This window comes from Sminthopsis crassicaudata, chromosome 6, assembly GCF_048593235.1.
Source record: "Sminthopsis crassicaudata isolate SCR6 chromosome 6, ASM4859323v1, whole genome shotgun sequence".
In the NCBI taxonomy this organism is placed as follows: Eukaryota; Metazoa; Chordata; class Mammalia; order Dasyuromorphia; family Dasyuridae; genus Sminthopsis; species Sminthopsis crassicaudata.
This window is the reverse complement of record NC_133622.1, coordinates 117046613-117057699: the sequence shown is the minus strand read 5'-3', so window position 1 is coordinate 117057699 and position 11087 is coordinate 117046613. Positions and strand designations below refer to the sequence as shown.

At 35.1% G+C, this 11087-nt stretch overlaps 1 long non-coding RNA gene across 1 annotated transcript in view; it reads left to right on the top strand.

The window, feature by feature from the left end:
* Positions 1–400: 400 nt before the first annotated feature.
* LOC141546419 (uncharacterized) overlaps positions 401–11087 on the top strand; it is a 30141-nt gene continuing 19454 nt past the window's right edge. The window contains exons 1-2 of the long non-coding RNA XR_012483299.1: positions 401–748; positions 10913–11011. This is a non-coding gene — a long non-coding RNA (uncharacterized LOC141546419). The remainder of the gene's footprint in view (positions 749–10912; positions 11012–11087) is intronic.

Here is an 11087-nt window from a genome sequence, read left to right as displayed (position 1 = left end):
TATTAACTTAGTGGTGGAAAATGGCCTAGATTCATGGAGCAAAACCAGGCAGGACCACTGGCTGTCCCAGAGGAAACAGGCTCCCGGAGGAGTTCAGCGTTCACATTACCATCTTCTTTTCCGTTTAACTTTTTACCTTATTATTGGAAACAAGCAAGGAATTTTCGAAATCCCGCAGGCCGTTTGTGCAGCTTGCGGCTTGCCAGCCTCTTCGAGACTTCTTTCTCCTCATTTTAGCACGATCTATTAGAAGAAGCAGCCCAGTGGGTGCCGACTGAAAGCTGCGAGGAGGCAGGGCAGTGGAAAGAAGTGAGTGCTAGCTCCTTAGCAGCAAGCAAATAGGGGTCCAAATAGCCCTTTCCCAGAGCCAGCATCAATGGGGCCATCGCCAAGGCACACCTATGACGCACAGCTGCTGGGGCAGGACAATTCAGGGACAGAGGCCAGTGTGAGTTCAAGTAGCTGCAGAACAGAGAGCGCCCAGGGGAAAGGGCCGAGTGCCTCTGAGGCCTAGACTCGAGCTTGTGTAAGTGGGCTCTCGTCTCCCAACTCCATGACAGAAAACTTGGGTTACGCTTCCTAGGAGAGAAAGACGGCAGCTTGTCCAAGCTCCCGCACGCAGAAAATTTGCGCCGCATATGTCGGTCAAATCTCTTGAAGAGTCTCTACACCCCTTAACACTGGTCCGGGTAGTGTTGCCCCGTCGCGCCCCGAACAGTCCTGAACTCCACGAGTGCATTGGCGCTCGGTAAGATGCCTTGGCTTTCCCTTCTCGTCCTCAATTCCTACCAGTCTCCTCCTTCCCTGAACTTCGCTCACTCATTGTTTCCCTATCTGTATTCCTTGTTCTTTGAGCCCTATCTCTTCTCTTAGTGGTCTCCTGGGATCTGTTCTCTTATTTTCCAAAGGTTTCTTCACCCCCAGCCCCTGGAGAAAGGCAGTAGCGGGAGACGGTAGTTTCAGAAAATCTTCAAAGTAGGGATGCTTTAGAATTACCTAGGCTAATAGATTCTTAATTGGATGTAGTGGGGAAGGGCATTTTGGTGGAGGTAGAATCCCACTCAAGCAAATAGAGAGGCTATAACTGGGCCATACTGGCGCCGACCCCGCGGCCCTCTGCCTTTGATCACAGTTAATAATAAGGATTCGAGTCACTAGAAGGCTGCCACCTTGGCAGTAACATTGAAGATTTGGCCCAAGTCTTTCTTCAAGCCAGAGTGACATTTAGTGCAGTCCCAGAGGCAGCATTGGGGGCCCTTGGCTGATTGTGCTGGTCAAAGGAAGGAAGAGGCGGGTCTGGGAAGTTCTGGGGCTGGGGTTGTATCTCATTGGAACTGTCTTAGACCTTTGAAAAAGACGCACACACGTTTGGCACGTTCTTAAACTGGAGAACTCCTGGGCTTTTCCATATTCGAAATTTTACTTCAAAGGAAAAATGAAACTATAAAAATTATATTTGCTTCTTTCCTAAAATTAATATAATCATTTAATTTGGTATTATTTCTCTCTGCCTTCCTCTTGTGCTTTCAAGTAAATAATTCAAGATTAGGTTTTTTATTATATTTAATTTATTAATATTGCCCACCTCCTTGTAGGGTGTTTCAAGGATGAATTAATATTTGCAAAGCAATTGGAAGATGAAATCTTATGTAAGACTTCATAGAATTATCATATTATTGTTATTATCATTAGAAGGGAAACAATAAATGGATGGAGCCCTTATCTGCTGCCATCTGCTTTGTTAACAGCAACTTTGAAAAACAAAGCAAAAAGACTGTCTATAGAGTATGGAGGATTCAGACTGAGTTGAAAAGAGTCTTATCCAACTCCCTCACTTTACAAATAAGGAAATTGAAGCCAAGAGGGATTAATTGGTTTGTCCAACTTCTTTTTTTAGCTAAAGTATAAAAGATAGGATTTGAGCTCAGGATTCCTGAGTCCTACTGCCTCAAATGGATTGCTGTAGTAATTCATCTAGAATTCATATATCCTCATTAAAAGAACATTCTACATTGAAAGAAAAAGGGAGGACAAGGGGAACCACAAACTATCTATCTTTATAGAAACAGAGTTGGCCCCATCTCACCACCACCGAGAAATTTACAAATGAGGAAACTGACATAGCAAGGATGCAACAACCAGTATGTGCCAGCGGTACTTTGAACTCAGGTGTCTCTGATTCCAAGATCAGCTCTTTTTTTTTTTTTAAATTATAGCTTTTTATATACAAAGCATATGCATGGGTAGTTTTTCAACATTGACTCTGGCAAAAACTTCTGTTTCAACTTTTCTCCTCCTTCTTCCCTCCACCCCCTCCCCTAGTTGGCAGGTAGTCCCATACATGTTAAATATGTTAAAGTATATGCTAAATACAGTATATGTATACATATTTATACAGTTACAAGATAAACTCTTTTATACTTGGTGGTCTCTCCTTAATTAAATTATATGGTTCTTCATTTTCATTTTACATTCATAGAGCCTTAAATGATGTCTTTCTAAGAGTAGTTTTTTTTTTCTTTGCCAGCACCCCACTGTTTAACTTGAATATGCAGGTAATTTTGTTTTAAACAGGATCTTTCTTCTGAAAATCATACACTCCCATATCACCAGCTTCAGGGTAATCTTGAAAAATAAAGAGAGATAAGTATGATTATGACTATTTTACGTATGATTTGACCATAACCTCATTTTATGCTTCAAAATAAATTTTCTAAAAAAAAAATAAATTTTCTGAAAGTTTTTGAGTGAACTACCTGAATTTTTGTTGTTTTTTTTCATAAAGGACTTTTTAGCTTTACAGATCTCAATAGCACAAAGAGAAAATAGCAGTAATTTTTATAAAATTTCTCTCTTTCTAATACACAGAAGGAATTTAATGTGCCAGAAATGCTATCATGACATTAGACCTGTATATTGTTTAAAAAAATAAAATGCCTTAGTATACAGTTCTGTCAAGATATTCAAGTTCACATCCTCTAGGTGACCATACTACTCTGACTTCACTAGAGGGCACAATTCATTTTGAAATATTAGTATTATCTTAAAAATTAGAGGTTTAAGAAGTCCAGTAATAAGATTAAGAATCTAGTAAAATTTAGATGTAAAAATAAACATAATCCAACAGAAAGATCCAAATTATAAAATTTATTCTAAATAATTTAAAAGTTAGCATTTTGAATTACAAAAGAAAGCTACACAATGCAGACTAATTCTAAGCACAAAGTAATTCTCTTTAAGTAAACATCAAAAAGTATTCCATTATAAGCTTTCATTTTCATGTTCCTTATAGTTAGGAAGTAATTGCTACCCACTGAAACTTGCCACAAAGATCAATCTCCTAAATCTCCAAAACCAACCAGAGTAACAACAATTAGTTTCTGATTGTCTGCCACAAATGCAAATAAATTCCAAAATATCATTACAATAAACAATGATATTGGTGATATACTCCAAAGTCTGTTTGTCAGCTTTTCCAGCATAAATGCATAGTTTTTAGTTGTATATCATTCAACTTTGAACTTTTATTCATTTATTCTTATTTATCTTATATAACTATGCTTCAGAATTTTTGAACAAGTGTGATTTCTCTTTTACAAATGAAAACCCTTCCAAAAGTGAGTAATTTAAATTTTTGTGCTTATTTTTAAAAATAAAATTTTAAAATTTCTTCTCTCAGAGTACTCAAAACTTTTTCCAGTATATTTCAAAGAATATGCTTTATTTCTTAAAATAATAGAAAGTTTGAGTCATTAATACATGTTCTTTAGTCTATTAAAGCAATTAAACAAATTATCAATTAAATTATTAAACAAACTGTCATAATTTCAGATGATGTTTAACAGAAATAATTAATTTTATTACATTTTTAATATAATAGAAACTGTATAGCTATTAGAATAACTTCAAGGAGTTTTACAATAGGTCTCTCTCTCTCTCTCTCTCTCTCTCTCTCTCTCTCTCTCTCTCTCTCTCTCTCTCTCTCTGGGTTAAGTGACTTGCCCAGGGTCCCACAACTAGGAAGTGTTAAATGTCTGAGATCAGATTTGAACTGAGTCCCTCCTGACTTCAGAGCTGATGCTCTCTCCACTGCGCCACCTAGCCTGCCCCTAGGTCTCTTTAAAATGTGATGTATTTAAATCTTTTTATTACCAGGATACCATGAAATAATGTCCCAGAGAAACACATTTCAAGGAGATGTTTCATAGTCTTCTAGTGTACAAAAGGCCCTTGGAATGAAATTAAATTAAAAAAAATATGGCAGCCCCAATTATCATTCAACTATGTCCTACAATGGTTGTGACTTGTATATTTATAGACCAGAAGTTCCGGAAAACTGCTTACTAAACTCATTGTTTCAGGCTCATAAAACTCTAAATGTCTGCTTTTTTCATTTATTTTATCTGCAAAACTGTGAAAAGTTTGTGGCTAATCATGAGGCAGAAGTAACATATCCAAGGTTTACACAGGGAGCCAAACTCAAATGTGAATGTAAAAGTTTCCCACACAATCTGTTCTTCTTTCTATAATTCAAGGCATTTAATCTAAAATCATACTTGTTCTAGAGTTGACACACAAATAACCATGAAAATATATGAATAATTACATAACACTTCATAGATAATAGTGTGGAACAGTGAAAAGTATGTTGATTTTGAAATCAAGGGTAATGAATTCATATACATGCTTATGTGATTATTATTGTTCAGTCATTTCAATCTCTTCATGACTTCATTTGGGATTTTATGACAAAGATACTGGAGTGATTTGCTATTTCCTTTTCCAGTTCATTTTATAGATGAGGAATAAAGGCAAATAAGTTTAAGTGACTTTCCCAGAATCATACAGGTATCCAGCTAGTTTTGAATTATCTTAAAAACTATCTTCTTGTCTCCAGGTTTGGTATTCTGTTCACTATGCCACCTAGCTATCCTTGTTTATGTCATATTTGATATTATTATGTAACTTCAGCCAAGTAATTTTAACCCCTTTGTTTTGGTAAAAATAAGGAGTCTAGATTATATGGTTTTCAAAAGTAATTTCTAGGTTCAAACTCTATACTATTTCAGATATTTGGGGTATTTGGCTTTTGGTCTTCTAGCTCTATCTTTATAGAAGCATATCTGTGATGACCTATACCATTAGCAATTTTAAAAGTAAGGGACTAAGTCAAAACAAGAAAATATAACTGATTAGCAGAAGGCTAATTAGGCATGGGGTAGGGGGACCGTAGGGAGGAGAGGAAATGTTTAACTTAGTTTAACAAGATGTTTAATTAACCTTAATATATGAAAATCCCACACTAGCTATTTGACCTAGGGAGGAAGGGAAGTTGGACTTTTACCTTTCCCTGTTATATGTGCTTATGTACCAGAACTATTCTTTGAATTGAAGAAAATCAGTCAAGCAAACAGTGTAATTTAATATTTACTTACCCTTAAAATTTTAGTTAGTTTCCATAATGCAAAGTTTATAATTACATAAAATTATAAAATAAAACATTCTATATTTAAAGAACAGAGAAAATGATGGTTTTCTTACATTTTTATTAACCCTTAAGTAAACATATTTGATCCTCTAAAAGCAGAATGTATCTCTCAAATTGATCAGTTCAACAGAGGATTTTTTTTTTTACAAAGTACTTTGCCCTACTTGGAAAGTAGGTTGAAATTTGCTTAATTAATTCTTTCAGTTAATTTGGAATATTTGATGTTCTGCACAAATTGCCCAATGAAAAACTTGGCTAGAGAAGTTTGAAATACAAGCATCTAAGAGAAATAAGCAAATAGTTATTTATCAAATATTTATTAAGGGTATACTTTCCTTCAAACCATTCAGATTTCAATCTCAAACTTTGTTGCATTATTGGAAACATGCCAAGCTTAGTACTACTTCATTTTTTGAATAGACAGTAAAATAATAAAAGGAAGGAAGGAAACAAGGAAAGAGGGAAGGAGAGAAAGGAAGAAAGAAAAAGAAAAAAGGAAAGAAAGAAAAAGAAAAAGAAGGGAGGGAGGGAGAAGAAAGACAGAAAGGAAGGAAGAAAAGATGGAAGGATGGAGGGAGGAAAGAATGAAGAAAGGGGGGGAGGAAAGAATGAAGAAAGGGAGGGAGGAAAGAATGAAGAAAGGGAGGGAGGAAAGAATGAAAAAAGGGAGGGAGGAGGGAGAGAGGGAAGAAGAAAGAGGGGAAAAGGAAAGAATTTACCTGATTAAAAAGCCCTTGGCCCATGGCTCTTAGTGTGTTTGCAGTTTACAAATGTTAATCCCAGTCAATCCCAGAGACTGGGGGAAGAACCACAGCCCAGAAAGATGTTTTCCAAGGAGTTCAGAAACAGACATTCCTCTCCAGTTATAAAGCAAAGAGCTTAAGAATTTTGTTTGAACAACTGTCTAAAATCTGAGCATGCTGCCTACGTTTTGCTCATGTTAATATGCTGAAGTTCTTCTAAATATATCTGCATATATCCTTCTATTTAACCAGTACTGGCAATAACAAATGCATACAATAACAAGAGAAAAACAACATAGTAAATTGGCTAAAAAGATAAAGAAAATGAAAAAAAGATTCTGAATATGTATATTTTCTTAGACAGAAATGATAGTGTGGTCTTTTATACGATTATTTTGGCTAGGAAAAGTGCTAAATACATTTAGAATATTGTGCCTTTATGCTTTGCATTTATCTTTAACATTATGTCTTAAAGTAACTACAATAAAGTTTTTATACAATCTTGTGGTAAAGTTGCTATTTTTTAGAAGTCATTTCTAAATTTGAATTTTTGTTATAGAAAGCTTAGAGATTCATCTTTTGAAATTGCATATGAAAGGAAAATTTTAGACCTCCTACAACAGCCTAAAGCTGTAACTATTGCACTGGGGAGAGAATCAGTAGACTTCATTTGGTGTTTCAATCATTTAATTTCTATGTTTTGCAGTAAAATTTCATAATTTTTTTTTAGCAATGAGATGAAAAATTGACTTCAGCCCTTGGACATGGCTTTTAATGAATTCTGTAGGCAAACTTCACAAGCAAATACTGAGAAGATACCCAGCATAGAACATAGACACTAGAGAAAATGATTTACATACCTCTACTTTGTACTTTGTGGTGTGCATAGTTAATTTTAAACCTTATAAATTATAGTGATCCACTATCTTTAAGACTAAGAGGAAACTCCATATGTAGGTTTCAGCTTTAGAAAAGAAATATCAACCTTCCTAGAAAGGCCATTTTAAATATTAAACAAATAAGAGATTCAGTTATCCTGGAAAGCAAAGTGTTCTACCAAAAAAAAAAAAGCACCATTTATGGTGCAATCTCAAATATTAAGACAACTAAAAACAACAACAAAAAATGATTTTAACATAGTGAAGAATTGTAATCTATTTTGTACACCAAGTGCCAAATGCCAAATGTTGGACTTTGGTGTAATGCCTAGAGAGCTAGTCAGGAAGATCTAGTCTCAGATATCTTCTTTGACCCATATTGGCTGTGTGATCCTAGGCAAAGTTCCGTAAACTTCCAATTCTCTTATAACTGTAAGCTATTAAAAGGGGGAGTTCCGTTCCTAGGTGTTTACTTTACCCATGAAATCATTGGTTCGATTCCTGTTCCTATACCAAATATTGTTGTTTGTCCTTTGTTCTCGAAGAGGACTGTGATATCAAGGAGGTGATGCCATGATATGAAAGTGAAATTTTAAGTGAGGGAGGACTGTGCAAGGTTGCCTGCTTTACTTTCCTCTCCAGAACCATCTGGGTCTAGTGGCAAAATATAGATCAAGATGAATGGAGATGGTCCAAGATGAAATGAGAGACCTTAGCCTTTTTGAGTTTAGATCTTCAACAGGTCTCAGTTTAACTGAGGCCACATCCATTCAGTGAGTTAGGTAGCAATTGAGGCAAAGAATCTCCTCTTTTACCAATTCTCCCATCCAAATCTAAATGAATTAATGAATGAATTTGGGAGGGGAAGATCTTTAGGGTTTCTGGCCAAAGTAGAAATGATTGCTATTTACATTCAATCTGAGTCAATCAGGACTCAAGCAATGACCAAATATAAATAAGAATTCAATTCAGCTGTGATTCCTCCACTTTCTGTTGCTATGTGAGGACATCAGTACTTTCCTAAAGGAAATTCAGATATTTTATAAGCCTTAATTGATTTATCTATATAATCTATTTTTGGAGAACCATTAATAATGATTTTTAAATTGTCATCATTTTTTAAAATTGGGAGCTTAAGAGGGCATTATAATGAGAATTAGCATTTAAGCCCTTTGATATGAATGACTATTTTTGTCTTTCTTTGCATTCCTAGCACTTGGTCAAGAGTTTGGCCCATGTAAGCTTTTGATAATGGTTGTTAATTGACTGATGAAAAACTTTCTTGCCAAGGTTGTACATAGGATCATCCCTAGGTAAAATTGGAAAGCAGGCAAAACTTGTCTTTGCTACTATCTTCTCTCCCTTTTCAGTTTCTCTCCATCTTGTAAGCTTGAGAGTAAGAGCTTGTCATCTGTGTTACTGCTTCTTCTCCACACAGCTCTGTGTATCCAAGCACTCAATAATTGGATGGTTAATTGATTAATAATAATAGTAGTTAACATTTATGTAGTACTTGCTATGTGCCAGGTGATATGCTAAGTGATTTATAATGCTTATTATTATTATTATTTTTTGATCTTGACATTAACCCTGGGATGCAGGTTTTATTGTTTTTTCCATTTTACAGCTGAGAAAATTAAGGCTAAATAAATACAGGTTAAGTGACAGTCACAGCCATACTGCTAGAAAGTGTCTCGGATTAGATTTATTCATATACCATAATTTACCCAACCATTCTCCAGTTGATGGACATCCATTAATCTTCCAGCTTCTAGCCACTATGAAAAGGGCTGCCACAAACATTTTGGCACATACAGGTCCCTTTCCCTTCTTTAGTATTTCCTTGGGATATAAGCCCAGTAGTAGTATGGCTGGGTCAAAGGGTATGCACATTTTGATAACTTTTTGGGCATAATTCCAGATTGCTCTCCAGAATGGTTGGATTCTTTCACAACTCCACCAACAATGCATCAGTGTCCCAGTTTTCCCACAGCCCCTCCAACATTCATCATTATTTGTTCCTGTCATCTTAACCAATCTGACAGGTGTGTAATGATATCTCAGAGTTGTCTTAATCTGCATTTCTCTGATCAATAGTGATTTGGAACACTTTTTCATATGAGTGGAAATAGTTTTAATTTCATCATCTGAAAATTGTCTGTTCATATCCTTTGACCATTTATCAATTGGAGAATGGCTTGATTTCTTATAAATTAAAGTCAATTCTCTGTATATTTTGGAGATGAGGCCTTTATCAGAACCTTTAACTGTAAAAATTTTTTCCCAATTTGTTACTTCCCTTCTAATCTTGTTTGCATTAGTTTTGTTTGTGCAGAAACTTTTTAATTTGGTGTAATCAAAATGTTCTATTTTGTGATCAATAATGGTCTCTAGTTCTCCCTTGGACACAAACTCCTTCCTCCTCCACAAGTCTGAGAGGTAAACCATCCCCTGTTCCTCCAATTTATTTATGATTTCGTTCTTTATGCCTAAATCTTGGACCCATTTTGATCTAATCTTAGTATGTGGTGTTAAATGTGGGTCCATGCCTAGTTTCTGCCATACTAATTTCCAGTTTTCCCAGCAGTTTTTGTCAAATAATGAATTCTTATCCCAAAATTTGGGATCTTTGGGTTTGTCAAACACTAGATTGCTATTTTTATTCACTATCTTGCCCTGTGAACCTAACCTATGCCACTGATCAACTAGTCTATTTCTTAGCCAATACCAAATGGTTTTGGTGACTGTTGCTTTATAATACAGTTCTAGATCAGGTACAGCTAGACCACCTTCACTTAATTTTTTTTTTCATTACTTCCCTTGAAATTCTCGACCTTTTGTTGTTCCATATGAATTCTGTTGTTATTTTTTCTAGGTCATTAAAATAGTTTCTTGGGAGTCTGATTGGTATAGCACTAAATAAATAGATTAGTTTGGGGAGTATTGTCATCTTGATTATATTCGCACGGCCTATCCAAGAGCACTGAATGTCTTTCCAATTATTTAAATCTGACTTTATTTTTGTGGCAAGTGTTTTGTAATTTTGCTCATATAATTCCTGACTCTCCTTTGGCAGATATATTCCCAAATATTTTATACTATCCACCATTATTTTGAATGGAATTTCTCTTTGTATCTCTTGCTGTTTGATTGTGTTGGTAATGTATAAAAATGCTGAGGATTTATGTGGGTTTATTTTGTATCCTGCGACTTTGCTAAAATTCTGAATTATTTCTAATAGTTTTTAGCAGAGTCTTTGGGGTTCTCTAAGTATACCATCATGTCATCTGCAAAGAGTGATAATTTGATTTCCTCATTTCCTACTCTAATTCCTTGAATCTCTTTCTCAGCTCTTATTGCTGAGGCTAGAGTTTCTAGTACTATATTGAAAAGTAATGGTGATAGTGGGCAACCTTGTTTCACTCCTGATCTTACAGGGAAAGGTTCTAGTTTATCGCCATTACATATGATGTTTACTGAAGGTTTTAAATATATGCTCCTTATTATTTTAAGGAATAGTCCATTTATTCCTATACTCTCAAGCGTTTTTAGTAGGAATGGATGTTGGATTTTATCAAATGCTTTTTCTGCATCTATTGAGATGATCATATGGTTTTTATTAATTTGATTATTAATATGGTCAATTATACTAATAGTTTTCCTAATATTAAACCAGCCCTGCATTCCTGTCGGATTAGATTTAAACTTAGGTCATTCTGTCTTCAGATCTGACCCTCTAGTTTCTCACTTCTAGGTTACCAATGCCATCATGCTAACGATCTCTTCTCTTTTTTTCTTACCAGGATTTTATACTATGGCATTGTACTTATGTTTGGTCATCCAAGACAGTTTGACATTCTTTGAACTTAATTCTCCGAGCCTCCTTATGTAAAGGTAGTATGGTATGTATATGTGTGTATTATTTCTATATAGATAGATGATAGATAATATAAAAGAATCAAGGAAATTTACATACAG